The 14,594-nt window shown below is 44.5% G+C and overlaps 1 long non-coding RNA gene across 2 annotated transcripts; it reads left to right on the top strand.

The window, feature by feature from the left end:
* Positions 1-62: 62 nt before the first annotated feature.
* LOC308196529 lies at positions 63-13,673 on the top strand. Of its 2 annotated transcripts, none has more exons than XR_013952265.1 (2): positions 63-600; positions 849-13,673. It is a non-coding gene; the product is annotated as an uncharacterized lncRNA (long non-coding RNA). The 2 variants fall into 2 exon arrangements; XR_013952266.1 differs by having other exon boundaries at positions 63-682.
* The last annotated feature ends 921 nt before the right edge of the window (positions 13,674-14,594 follow it).

Below are 14,594 nucleotides of genomic sequence, written 5' to 3'. Positions count from 1 at the left end.
GCAGCAGCCAGCAGGTGGAAGAACCAAAGAGCAGCTGAAGTCCCAGCTGTGCCACGCTCACCTATGTGATGCACGCTCCGAAGTCACCTCCTCCCGCAGACATCCCTTCACTGGGTGTTTCTCATGCAGGAGGGCAGAGCCCAGCGCTGGGCTGCAGGAGCCAGCCACGATGAGAGTCAACCAGCTGTGGCTGCTCATTTACAGGTTAAAGAGGAGACCTCCAGCGCAGCCAGAGGCAGGAGGCAGCAGGGACCTGGCGAAGCACTCCCCTTTCTGCTCCCTCTCGAGCGGTTCTGCGGGCGATTACTCCGGAGCACCCAGCCATACCGAAATCAATAAACAATTTCTACGCAGCTCGGAGGACTTTGCCACACTTAATAAAAGTCTCCAGGCACAGTTACGGCTTCATTTCACCTTAACGTCTTCTTTAACTGCCCCTGCTTTTCAAGATCAATTAGAAGCACGTGCAAAGAGAATAAAAACAAAACAACAACAAAAAACAACGGGAAAAAAACAGATGCAAGGTCAACTAGGCAGCCCAGCTCTCCTCCTCCCCTCACCATTCTCCTAAGGGGCACGTGTAAATACAGGGACTGACAGGTAACTCATACCCATTACAGCCCCTGGTTCTGGGCACAGACCAGCACAAGACCGGCCTTATTTCTGAGAGCTGGGCTATCCGGTAAGACTCAGCTGAGTCTGTAGGAGAAACCTTTGTTCCCTGAAATTTCAGGGCAAATTCAGGACCCCATAACAATTCCGAATACAAAGGGTTGGTTTTAACTCTACCTATCCTTGAAAGGGATACAGCACAGGCACCTTTGAACAGGTCTTTGTCTTGTCCTCAGGTGATTCCAGTCTCACTATCACAACTGTGCCTTGGTTTCTGATGAGACATCCAGAACCCCGCCACTGAATCATCCTCGATACCCCAGCAACTGACAAGAGGGAAGGGGTAATGATGGGTAACTTCCTTTAACAGGAACTGGGGGCAACTAACTGCATTTTGGCCTCTCCTCCAACCTTGCAAATTAGGGTACTAATATTGCTTTGATGTTATGTATTCAGGTTGAATGTATTATAAAGAGTTGTGTTTTTTTGTTGTTGTTTTGTTTTTTGTTTTGTAATGACTGCAATAGCTGGTTCTGCACCTGGGACATAAGCTCTTGCACAAACCATAGGACAGTGACTTTGTGGAGGACCTGGCCCATGCACCCAACCTGCAGTCCCTAAGAGGCTCCTCGAGTCCAAATGCTTCCTCAGATAGAACCCAGAGTCCCTGCCCTGGCTTTGCTGAGCCTGCTGGCCACCATGGCTATTCAGTCAATATCAGCTGAACCAACTCCATCATCATTTTGCAACATTTTAGACCTATGAAAATTAAGATTAAACAGCTCCATGCCCCTGACGTCACCACTGCCTTCAGTCCCTTAACCAAAACTGTACAGTACAAACTGACTGAAATCATTAAAACTCACCAATTCTTCTAATTGCTGCAGGAATCAGCAAGGGAATATCTTGTTTGCACTCATCCCATCAGACATGGGAAGGAGTCAGCAGAGAGAAACCCTGGGCAAGCAGCCCAGGGGGGCTGAGCCATCCAGAAAAGACACTGGGGAACCGCCTCCACTTGGTAGCGTTAGCCCAGGAAGTACTATTCCCAGAGGTAATAGTTTGGCCTCCTAGATTGCTGTTAGAGAAATGGATCCTCCCACTGAAAGCACAGCTTGAGAGCACGAAGCATGGGGACTGCAGAAAGCAGGACACGACTTACCACCATGCCACTGTCACCAGCAAAGCATCTCCCCAGCTGAGGCCTCAATTCATAAGTGCATCTATACTGAGCGTGGGTCTCCTATTATGCCTCTTTCACAGGAGCAAAGAGCAAAAGGGAGGAAGCTTGGGGACAGGCAGACACCGCCCTCCAGCTGGCTCCCACTGCTTTGCTACGGCACACAGAGAACTAGATGCACGCATGCGGTCATTGCAGCAGTCTGGCTTTTGGGATGAAAAAAATCCACACAGTGGATAACGAAGTAAGGTGATATAAAGAGCAAAACTTCAGTCAGCTTTCAATCCAAATCATATTTCCCTGATAACATCTTCAAAATGTGGGCTGTGCTCCCCAAAGAGATCTCTATTCCAAACACATCTACTTAATATCTTGGTTCCTCTTCTTGCCTATACATGCCTTCAGACACCCATCTTTCCTGTTGCCTTTCAGTGTGCCTTAGCTGGTATCTTGGGATGCCCTGGCTCAGGTTCTGAAAACTAAGAACCTGTCAAGAATTCACTAATCTCTCTTTTTTTGCATTTTTATTTCACACTGATGTCGTCACAGATCAATTGTCATCCTCTCTTTTATTAACTGTGGCCTACACCTTGTCCCTGCTTGGACAGTACAATCTCTGGACAATAAATGCTCCTATTCAAGGTCTGTAAAGCATCAGGGTCAGCTAGACTTCAGTATTGAACAGAACCTTCTAGGGACTACAGTACTATAGAAAGGGAGTTTACAATGGCCTTCCAGGCTACAGCGATCGCTCAGGGTATCACCTTTGTCGATGGATTGCTTTGCTAAAAGAACACTCCTTACACCTCCCAAATATAAGCACAACTTTTCCAGGAGGCCACCCAGTGACTGATCTTCACATTATCCTTGGTGAAGGAGTTTAAAGCTCTTCAGCCACCACTCACTGGACACTATGCAGATTTCTCTGCACGCTCACCATGAAAACTTCAAAATAACCCAAGTACACATCAGATAGAGTGAAGCACTTCAAAACAGGTTATGCAAACCTGCACCTGGTTATATCCTCATAATTTGAGGCCCCTTTGAGAACACTGAGATCGCCAATATATTAAAGAACACATCAGAAACTAATAGGGTGTTAAATATTTCCAACTGCGAAGAGCTTACATGGCTGGAAGGAGACAGCTCCAGTAAAAGTCTGTATGCTGCATTACCAGCCTTCAGCAAGAACTGTGATTTTCTTGCTTGCACTATTTTAAAGACTGTTCAAGGCTAAAGAAAATTTAGCTTTATTATTTAAACATGAAATATCTCAGTGATACCCTGTGATAGCAAACTGGTCTTCCTCTTTAATATTTAATTTGTAGAGTGGTTCTACAGCCTTTACTAGTGTGGGGGTACATGGCAGGGCCCAGAAACCATGACCTACAATGGAACATAGCACAAACAGCCACATCTATAAAATCACAGAAAAATACTCTGAGTAACTCCTGGTTTGGCTGGGAGCATTTGGGAGGAAGAGAATGGGGCTAGACAGAACGGACATGGAGGCCAAATAATGAAGACCCCAAACTTGTCACTTACGTGGAGTCACGAAAAACCATCACTTGAAACAATAGAATTCAGTCAAAGTATCACCAAGACAAAGGTGACTTGACATCCCTGACAAAGAAGGGAAGAGACCTCTTAAACCAACTGCTAAGGTGTTTGGAGTCAGAAGGGAACTTTATGCTCCACAGACATGATACTATATATTTATTACACATCAATTTATATCTACATAGAAAGAACAAGTAAGAAGCGAGGTAATCTCCCAGGCTGTGACAAAGCTAGCTTTCTATTTAGAATCCATAACACCACAAATAAAAGAAAGTGCACAGCATTTTCAGAACTGCCCAAGTCTTCTCACCTGTGCATTCAACCCTGTTATGTACACGTACAGTACAGCTGCAAGTAATCTGATTTTTTTTTAATTTTTTTTTCTCCAATGACCAAACACATGGCTACATGCAAGCAAGACCAGGAGTTAACCATTAGTATTAACAACACCTTGCCTCGACAGATGTAAAACCTCTTTTAATGACCTGATTCTATGAGCACATAAAAGCAAGATCCTCCAGAAGACAGGTAAGAAGCTATTAATCACACACTGTACAAATCAACTAATGTTGTTCAAGGATGAGACCTATCATGGTTGAAGCAACCTTTCTTTTTTGGAATAAGCAAGCACCTTTCTATGGTACTGCCCATATGATGGTTTCCCTATTCAACAGAAAACCTGTCTCAGAGCTGAGTGACCAAGGATCCTTATCAGGATGGGAATTTATATCTAGTAGGATGTCTAAATGGATATGGCAGATAGGAAAATATGAAGATCTTTTTGCATGTGAATGCACATCTTAATTGACCAGGCGTGCTTGGGGCTTTTTCCTTTTTTTTTTCTTTTTTTTTCTTTTTTTCTTTTTAAATGGTAGTCATTTCTCTTCAGGCCTTCAGGACTCCAGACCATTTAGTGTAGCCAAACTGAATAAAAACCAATTCATAATGATCTGTCATAATACTGTGCCAGGATATGAGGAAATGGACCAAATAGTTTCCCAAAGGGAGATTTATGTTGGAAGGGGAATGGTAGAAAACATGAACCAAGCCTAAGCTTCTGAATATTGTGTTGCGTCCCCTGAGCACAAGAGGGAAATGGAGGGACAGCTTAAGAAACATATCCCTCTACCCTGATCCCTCTACTGCTGGCAAGGCTGGGATTTTATACAGGAAAGAAGAGAGAACTAAAAGAAGGGTCTGGAATAGAAAAGATCAGAGCTCTTTTTCCCTTTGTCAACGTGACAGCCCTAAGGACCCAACAAAGGAATGTATCGGCTTGTCTTCCCCTGTTAAAGATCACTTGAGCTGTGGCGTTTTACTGCACCCTTCCATCCAACTGGATCACCTCCAGTGACACTTATTCTTCAATTAACAGGAGGAAGGATTTAATGCAGGAATGCCCTCATGCTGCTGCCTTGCCAGAGGTGCATGAAGCACTCCAGGACGCCAAGAGGCCTGACAAATACACAATCCTTTGGGATAAGCTCTTTTGTACCTTTTTTTGGGCTGATGTGCTCTCACAACTGAAGTGGAAATGCTAACCAGCAAAACAGGTCATTGCAGCATGTGAAAATGAGAACATTCTGCCCAGTGAACCAGCCTGCTTTAGGCCTTCCCTAGACAAAGATATACGGTCAAATCTCAGGTTCTTTCCAAAAATCTAGGAGCAGACAGGGTAACTGCATTTGCATCCCTGACAATTACTCAGCACAGCCCACCCCTGCCTTGGATGACAACAGCATTGCCCTGGACCACCTCCCCACGAGCACACAGGGGCTGGGGCGCCGGGGTCCCTCTTGCACTGCTGAGGGACACCAGCACCACAGCTGGGTGCACCCAGGGGTGCAGAGCTCAACCCGTGCTGAAGCATCAGCAGCACCCTCAGAGGATGAGCATGGCCTGGCTGCCCTGGGAATATAGCAGGCAGGAGGATACAAAGATCTTCTGGGATTTGAATGCACATCTAAATAAACCAGGCCTGTTCGGGGCCTTTTTTTTCCCCTTCCTTATTTTAAAAGGTAGTTATTCCTCTTCTCGCCCTCAGGATTCCGAGTATTTCAGCATTGTCCATGTGACTAGCTTTCCTCCACCCCATTTACTAAAAGTGGACAAGAAGAAAAACTGTCTGTGCTCACCAGGGATGGATTTGTAAAGCTGGGGGACAGGGCAAGCTGAAAGCTGGTTGTTGATATGACTGTGAACGTGAGGGAGGGCTCAAGAGACACAAAGGTGCAAAAGAATGATCAGCGTGTCCCTCATTCAGAGACAAGTTTCTCACTCCTGTTATTTCCTCACTGGCCATCTTGTCCTTTTTTAGTGAGCACTTAGCAAGCTTCCCCGTCAACCAGCCTTAAGCCTCCCTCCCTTTCTCAAGTGGCAGCCTGCTGTAGGAGGCAGCCGCCTCACCAGGCAGCAATACATGGTGGAGAGAAAATTCCTGTAAGCAGCTTCCTTGTGACTGAAGCAGCAACCTTGACCAGTCACTTCAGAGCCCCGTTACATCCATAATGATACTGTCTCCACCTTTCCCTTCCCCCCAGCATGAAAGATGAGTGGTTGTGTGGAACGAGTCCCCGAGCTGTGATGGGAATCCGTCTCGCTTGGCTGCAAAAAATATATATATCCTGGTATGGCTATGATGAATCCTTTCATTATTCATCTGCAATTGCCCTGCTACTGCTGCTGTTCCGTTCTCTCTCTCTCTCTTTCTTTTATAAATAAAAATGGAAACAGATTAATGACAAATGTTGACAGTGATTGCTTTTAAGCAGCCACACCTGAACGTGGGCTGTAGGAGAGGAGCAGTGTCACAGCAACATCGGAGGGATGGGAAGACCAGGAAAGACTAAGCAAGAGATGGGAAAAGATAAAGATGCTCACTCCCAGTGGGCTAGATGAGCAGTGACCGGAGCAGAGCATCTTTCTGGTGGTGATGACCTCAATTTGCTCCAACAAGCAAGCTCTGGATTACCAGAGCTACGTATCCAAAATACCTAAAATAACTAGCAGCAGCCATTTGTGCTGTTAAAGATTCCTGGAGAAATGCTTGCAGAAGCTCCACCAGATTATTGACAGGATGAAATGGCAACGCACAGAGAGGCAGTCACACACAGCAGACCCCAGCGATGAACAAATACCTGAGAATCCTGCTCATCCCACTCTTCTCCTGGAGACCAGAGAACATCAAAGCCCTAGCTGGTGCAGCCCCTGAACCCCTGAAGCCACTTGTGTCCTGGGAATGTGGCTTGGACAGGCACAGGCAGCCTGTGACCGGTCAGGCCACAGGCGAACAGTGACTGAGAGCATCCAACAGAGACAAACCTGGCCTCGTGACACCCTTCCCTGTCCACTCCCACTGCATCAAGGAACATACCAAGTCCTTTACTCAAGCAACACTCCAGGAAGCTGCATTAATTATTCCCAGTTAATATTTCACTTCTTTATTGAAGAAAGGACAGGTGAGGAAGAGAAGCTGCAGAGGTGGTATCCAGGCCTTTGAGAAAGAACAATTGACTCCCTTTATTTTTACTTCAGATCCTCACAGCCATTCTGAGCAGATGGGCTGCAGGTGGCAAATTGCTCTCAAGATGCTGCCTTCTCACAACCAAACTGCACGCATCCTGGCGCACCATCTCCTGATCCATACTTCAAGTTCTCTCTACAGACAAGGGGAAGACCTGACTTCCAAAAGGGCCAACTGCTCAGCGTCCCACACACTGCTGCAGCATTGCAGCCATTGCACGTGCCTTAGTATTTAGCCCAGATGTTGCCCTTCAGACCTTCTAGGTGCTGTGTACACAACCCCTGCTCAATGGAATCAATCTTCTCTCCCCCACGGGAGGGACAGAAGTCATTCTCTTGTCCTTCACACCTACTATACTATTACCCAAACCAGCAAGGGATCTAGAGGTTATGTTCATGTTTTTCCATTCTTCTCTTTGCTTTTTATCTCCTCCTCCTCCACATACAGATTGAGTTCTCTTATCATTGATGTATGTCTCTCTACCCCATGATCATCTCCAGCAACTGTAGTCTCCTCCTCTAGGTCCCACACTTCCTACCTTGAAGACCACCTATCCACCCAAAGATACCATCTCTGCTAAAAGAATCCTCCAAACCATTTCCATGGCTAGCTCACCTCTGATTACACCCTCTAGCTGGCTCCTTATTCCCATCAAACAGTTTGGCATCACATTTGAGACCAGAGATGTGCATGGACACATTGCTGTTTGCTCCTTGCCAGCCTCCCACTTAAATAAAATCATTTTCGTTCTTCCCTCAGAATTGCTCCTGCTCTTCTGTGCCAAGCCACCCTCCTGTCCTCCTCAAAGCTGCTCACACTGCTCCTTGGACTTCTTTCAACAGCAGCTAATGCAAGACATTACAGCACAGGAGCCTGCGCCAACACCCAGCGCACAAACAAAGACCAGATACATGAGAAGAGGGAACACACCGTCGGCATTTAATAACGAACACTAATTGCAAACAGGGGGATGGAGTTCTCCATCCCTGTTCTCTCGGCAGCCAGAAGCCATCTGAGCCAAGCGACATGACCACAATCCAGGACCTGCTCGTTGCTGAATAGACCCTGCTCAGCAGCTGCCACCAGCCTGCTCGGTGTCTGACCGATCCACTGGACAGCCCCTTGGAGCCTTCCTCGTGTCCCACCAGCGCAAGGACACAGAAATACAAGGCCCTTAGGCAACTTCAAAAGCTTTTGGGGCCTGCTGCAGATTCACTCTGCAGTACTTGTGAAGTTCTAACTTTCCTGACCCTCTGGTTTTCTTGAGAAGATTGCTGTACAACCCCTCCCAGGACACTGCGGAGCACGCTGTTTGTAGGCCGCAACATCTCAGAGCCTCTACTGAAAGCGGCTGCAGAGGACAGTACGCTTCTTTAGTAACATTCTTGTTCACCAGAAAGGCTGTTCTCATCACACGCCTTCTTAGATCAGAGAGATGCCAAGAGGTTTTCATCGTTTTGTCCCATCGCCCACTACTCCATGCAGATAAACAAATCACCCCTCAGGAAGCGATCCACCTCAAGGCCACTTTGGATTCTCTAAAACAGACAATCCCCCTTCAGCCATAATCCCTTTTTTAGGCAGCATATGCAGTTGTCTCACAGGAAATGTCCCATCTTACCTTTTTATGGTGCAAAAACCCATACGGAACACCCGAAGAGGAGCACAGTTCCTGGCGAGGCAGTTCCATGTGACTTTACAGCCCCCACAAAGCACCTCTTGCAGCCTTAGGCTGTGTGGAGTTGCCATGAGCTGCTGAATCCCTTGAGAACACGGGGTAGTGGGCACAAGTCTGTGAGTGACTGCACCAAAGTTAGAAGCTTAGTGCTGCCAGTTGGGTGAGTCTCCCTCCTTCACACTCTTCTTTCCCAGGCCTTTCCCCCAGAGCCCGCCCACCTTCCAAGCCCCAGTCCTGCCCTCATGCCTTGTATTGCCTCTGGCACTCCTCACACACATCAGTTGAGCCAGATCAACTGATTAAACCAGGAGAAAACAAGTTTTTGTTTTTGTTGGTCTTGTTGTTTGAATTTTTGTTCCCTTTTAGTTAGTCTCCTGGTAGGGGGTTAATGCAACTCAGAGGCGTCCAAGGAGTTCAAGGATATCACTGCCAGGCACAGGAAGACGATGGGGTGGAAATGGAAGGAGGCGGCTTCCCTGTTCAGATGCGATGAACTGCTTACCTCACCCCATGGCATTTGCACCCTGTATTTTCAATGAAGAATATAATGTCCCTAAAAGTACAGCCAACTGCGAAGACTTTGCAGAATAAGAAAGTAGCAGCAAAATGGAAGGTCAGCACCCTTCCAAGTTTCTGTATGCTGTAGGGTTTCAGCTCCCACAGACATTCAAGATGTTGGAAACCCTCTGAGTGCACTGCAGCTGAACTCACCATCCCAATCTATCCACCTGCATATTCAGTCCTACACATGCTACACACTGCTGTAGTCCTCACTGCTCTTCTAGGTTGATTTTAACCTCTTCTCTCTCTCAGTCCCCCTCAGTATCCATCCCTCTCCTCAGGCTCTGGGCCAGTAGTTGCATAGTTACTGGTGGAGTTATTGAGGACAGCACCAAGAGAGAGTTTCAGCTTTTGCCTTGCCTTAGGAACTCTTTTACTAGTTTTGATGATGTTTTTCAAACGAACACCCTGCATTAACCCACATGAGATTTCAGGCTCACCAGCGCTGACCAGATTTGCACTCTGTGGAAAGACAGAAGATCTGGGGTCTACTGACCTTCACACCACATTGCAAAGTCCACCTTTCATTCAAGCTTAGGCTCTTCATGTCATCTCATTAAACCTAAGTAATAGGATATAGTATTCATATGGATATAAACTGCACAAGCAAAGGCCTAGTCCGGCCTCTCTTTTTCTTCCTTATCCTGCCCCTTGTGTCTCACAGCTTCACCCCTTTGCCCTTGTTCTGACTCTTTCCTGATCCTCCCATCAGGTGACAATTTGAATTTTAAAGCCATTTACACTCCAAAAGGGGCATAATCAGATTTTTATCCCATACTTTTCTGATGTGACTTTTTTATTATGACATCAAGTACTGACCCATAATAAGGATGTAAATGCCCACTTTAATGTCTATTACCCATATCTGCAGATGCATATAAAATTATAGTATCATCACATAACTACATATTAACCTCTTGAGCTCCATGACAGACAAGCTCTCCAGGGAACACTGTATTCCAATTTCCAATTACCAGCAGCAGTTCAGTGACAAGCAGTAGAAGTTGTACTCATCCATACTGCAAACACTCAAGGTGCTTGCAGAATGACAGAGAACTCACATTCTGAATACACCAGGTATGGTGTTTTCAGTTCCCAGCTTTTTGTGACAAGAATTTGAGTCCTTCCCATGAACAAGTACCACAGTTACGTTTAAGTATACATACAGGTGTGATGTAGCTTACCCAAAATCAATTTGTGGGTTTCAGCAGAGCTGCATCTGAGTCACACGGCAGTGCACAGTCATCTCTTTACACACAAGGAGTAGCGGAGAGAGCATAAGGTGTACAGCAACACTACGTGTCATCTCTTATGCCTCTGAAGAGCAAAACATGCACTTTGCTCAGAAAGTACCCATTTAGCACAGGTGTAAAGGTGCAGTGTGTGAGCAAGGGATGATGTGGTCCACAATGCTTTATTGCATGAATCAGGATACCACAAGCGCAGCTACCTGTCCCATCTCAAGGTGGTATTTGTGGAAATTCAAGGAAATTGAGACATGTCTGATTTTTCAGGTTAAAGGCATCTGCTTACATCAGGAATTGGGTGTTCATCTGTGAACAGAGCCTGTGAACCACATCTGAAACAAGAATCATAGAATGGCTTGGGTTGGAAGGGACTATGAAGATCATCTAACTCCAATCCCCCTGCCATGGGCAGGGATTCCACCCACTGGATCAGGTTGGCCAAGGCCCCATCCAGCCTGGCCTTGAACTCCTCCAGGAATGGGGCATCCACAGCTTCTCTCAGCAACCTGTTCCAGTGCCTCACCACCCTTACAGTGAAGAATTTCCTCATAGTGTCTAATCTAAATCCTCTTTTAGTTTAAGACCATTCCCCCTTGTCTTGTCATTATCTACCCAAGCATAGAGTCCTTCCCCATCTTTTTTGTAAGACCCCTTTAAGAATCCTACAAAAACTTGCAGGAGGGGTTTTTGTTTGCTTGTTTTTAAAGAAAAGGGGAAAAAATGAAAAAGTTATTAATTTCTCTACAAGACTTAAACCTGAGAATCAAAGTAGAGAACAGAACAAAACGCAGGAGAGGCAAAAGTTAATGCTGCTTTTCTTAATACTTTTCCCCTTCGTTTTCTGATACAGCTCAGTCAGATAATTGATTGTGGTTCCAAAGATGGTCTCTGACCTTATGGCAGAAATATGAACAAAGACTTCCCATATTTTAACTCTCTACTAAACTGGGCACTGACAGGCAGCCTACCATTTGTTAAAAAACAGCTGTTTTTTGCACTGTATAGTCATTGCTTTAGAGTTTGGGGATGAGAATCAGAAGGCAACACTTGAAGTGTCAGTGCAAGACATGTCAACAGTCATATTGTCCTGTGGTGTTCAGGTAAAAGTATATGCAGTGCAACTGCTCAAGACCAAGTTTTCACCTACCTATTGCTCTTCTTCAAGTCATAGTGGACAACCTATTTCAAAGTAGATCTTCTATGAAACCACGCACTTGGGCTGTCCTTTCCTTTCCAATTCATTTCAAAACTAGGAATCATAGATATTTACAGAGAGAAAACATATTTTGGGAAGCTATTATATCCTGTAAGAAAGCTCCAACACAAAGTGAATACATACCAAAAATCCCTAGCTTAAAAATAAATTTTATATATGTATAATAAATATATGTATATATATACACACACACATTTATGTATGCATAATTTTATATATGTATGTACACATATCTGGTTACAGATACAAATACTCAAAAGTGAAGAAATGAACTGCCATCCTAATTCATCCCTCTGCACATATGCATTGCCATAACATCAAATCAAACGAGCACACAGTTTATTTTCTATGAACTCCAGCCTCATACAGAGCACAGAATGCACACCTCTAGGGAGGCGAGGTCTGAGAAGTCTGAGAACTGAAGGAGATTGGGTCTGACTATCTGCCGCTAAAGACAGAAAGAACAAAGACTGAAACTGTCAAAACAAAGTTCTTGTGATGAAAACAATTGACCACCAGCCCTGGAGAGATGCCTGCCTGCCACCTCTCTGATGCCTGAGAAGCAAGAGAGAGACTCCAACGAGGAGCACAGTGATCCTCACCTTGTTGGTACGTTGTGGCTGGATTTCCAGAAGCTCTGAGCACTCACAGCTGCCGTAGGAAATTGATTTGAATCTACAAAAGGTTACAAAGTAAGCCATTCCAAATTGCCCATTCCTTGGTACCTCATCTTGGGCCCCCCCAAAATCAGAGAGAATCCCTATTTTTTGTTTCAGTCATTCTGCATTCATCTATAAAATAAGGGTGACAATCGTACCCAAATTCCTAGCACATAAATAAACCCATTAACATTTTAAGCTACTACAAGCAGGAGGCACCCCGAAGAGACTAACAAGGATCGATGGAATTGGAGCCTGGTTCATCATGGAAGCATGAGATTTCCACTTTTTCTTTCTTTCTTTTGTTAAATAATGCGCTTTGCTTAAATGTCTAAATGAATGGAAACCCAGGAAGCGTGTGTCTTGCAGTCATGCAGCATCCCCAGTGATGTGGTCAGGAGGATGGGAAATGCCACCAGCCCCAGGGTAGCCCCATGGCAGTCCCTGAGCTGGTTGACTGCATGGCCATGACAGCCCTGCATCATCCCACGGGAATCCAAGAGGACCAGCAAGGGAGAAAAAGCACATGAAAGCTCACCTTGCTGCTGATTTCTACAGGCAACTTTTGTGGTGACACTGGACAGACAAGAAAGAAATCACAGGATTTCTTTCACTCACCACACAACGCCCGGCATCAAGAGCATCTTCACCTCTGGCTTTCTCAAAACAGCAATGTGTGTTTCCCCAGGGAAAGGGGGAATGAGGGGGAAATCCACACATTTGCAAAGTATGTGGTGAAGCAGGATGAGGAAGACTCCTAAGGCAAGGTTGGTGAACCTTTCAGGGAGAGTTCTCCAAGTAGAGCTCTTCCAATACATTGCAATTTTAAAGGTGTTCTGCAAAATCCATGTGTTTCATCTTCCTAATGGCAGCACCTCCTGACTAAAGTATGCCTAAGTCTGCTCTTGTTCTCATCTTTAGATATGTCCCTGTTACTCTCCAATAGTACTGAATGAAATGAATGTCCCTTAGCCTTTTGAAACTCTATATACTACTTTATACAACTTTTCATTAAAAAATTAAGTAACTGCTGTTACTGAAAAATTAGTTGACTTTGGTAGAGAACAAATTTTATACTCCCAGATTTGAACTACCATTTATTTAGCTGTGTGAAATCCTCCATGAGCACATAGTAAGTCTACCTGTATTTATTTGTAGTTTCAGGTGATTCTCTGAGCTGGAAAATTATAAAACAAACATGGTCTGAAAAACACCAGTAGAAGATAAAAACCACCACTTGGATGGGACCCCACAGCCAGCCCGCCTACTGAAGTTACCATCCACTCTTCAAACTTGCATGTAAAACTAAGGGTATGTGGAAAAAAAAAAATCAGCTTAAAAAAAAAAAAGACATCCCAATTATCAAATGAAATGCTTCATTACAAAGAAAAAATGTGGGTAGGTGGAATACATCTGACTCTTTTTGACTGTTACCCACAGCTCACCATATTTGTCAAATTGGGGCACATCCTGTAAGACAATCTGTTCTTAAGAGCTCTTCTCACCTTCCTCCCAACAAAAATCAGCACATTTGACCAGAAACACTTCCCAGTTCCCAGAGGTGTGGCTTGCAGATTAGAGAGAAAAAAATACCATTTTTAAAAATTGGAAAACAAAACAAATAAAAAAGACACACATAATATTGACAACTTGAAGCAGTTTCCAAAAGATCTTGATCTTTGTTTAAAAGCATTCAATCAGCTTGGGTTCTAATTTTTCACAATATATTCATGGGAACAGTTAATGTAGAAGGAGCCCTACTTCCACAAGTACGTATAGCTATCAATTTGGGGACAAAAATACATGCAAGAGAAAATTCAAAGTCCACTGCTCATTTGATCTTTGAAGCCACTGCTACCATAGTTTAAAAAAAAAAAAAGAAAAAGAGTGAGGCTAATCAATCTTAAAAGGATGTTAGTGTTGGCAAAATGAATGGATATCCATTAAAATATCAATTGGAACTGACGTACTCATTTAAATGAAACCCTTTTTGGGACTGGGTAGATCTGAAGTGGTGACTTGGAAGTGAGAGACTACTTAAGAAACTCTGGAATCTTTTCAAACTCCAAACAGGGAGCATCACAATTGCCTAGAGATGACATCATGACAAACTGGGAAACAAAATCATTGCAAAAAAAAAAAAAGGACATAAGTGAGTTACCTCAAATCCTTGACTTGAGTTTGCAATTCAAAGGAAAAAAGCATAGTAGCTTCCTACAGACCCTCAGCTAACAGCTTATATTTAAGAAAACTGTCAAGGAAGCATGCAAATTATGGACATTGAAGTTCTGTAAATTTACTTGGATGTCACTGTACCTTCTCTTTTCCCACTTTCAACTGTTTGCTTTGTATCAGATA

This window comes from Anser brachyrhynchus (assembly GCF_964034855.1).
Source record: "Anser brachyrhynchus genome assembly, chromosome: 5".
NCBI classification, from domain to species: Eukaryota; Metazoa; Chordata; class Aves; order Anseriformes; family Anatidae; genus Anser; species Anser brachyrhynchus.
Note: the sequence above shows the minus strand (reverse complement) of the source record. Positions and strands in the feature narration are given on the sequence as shown.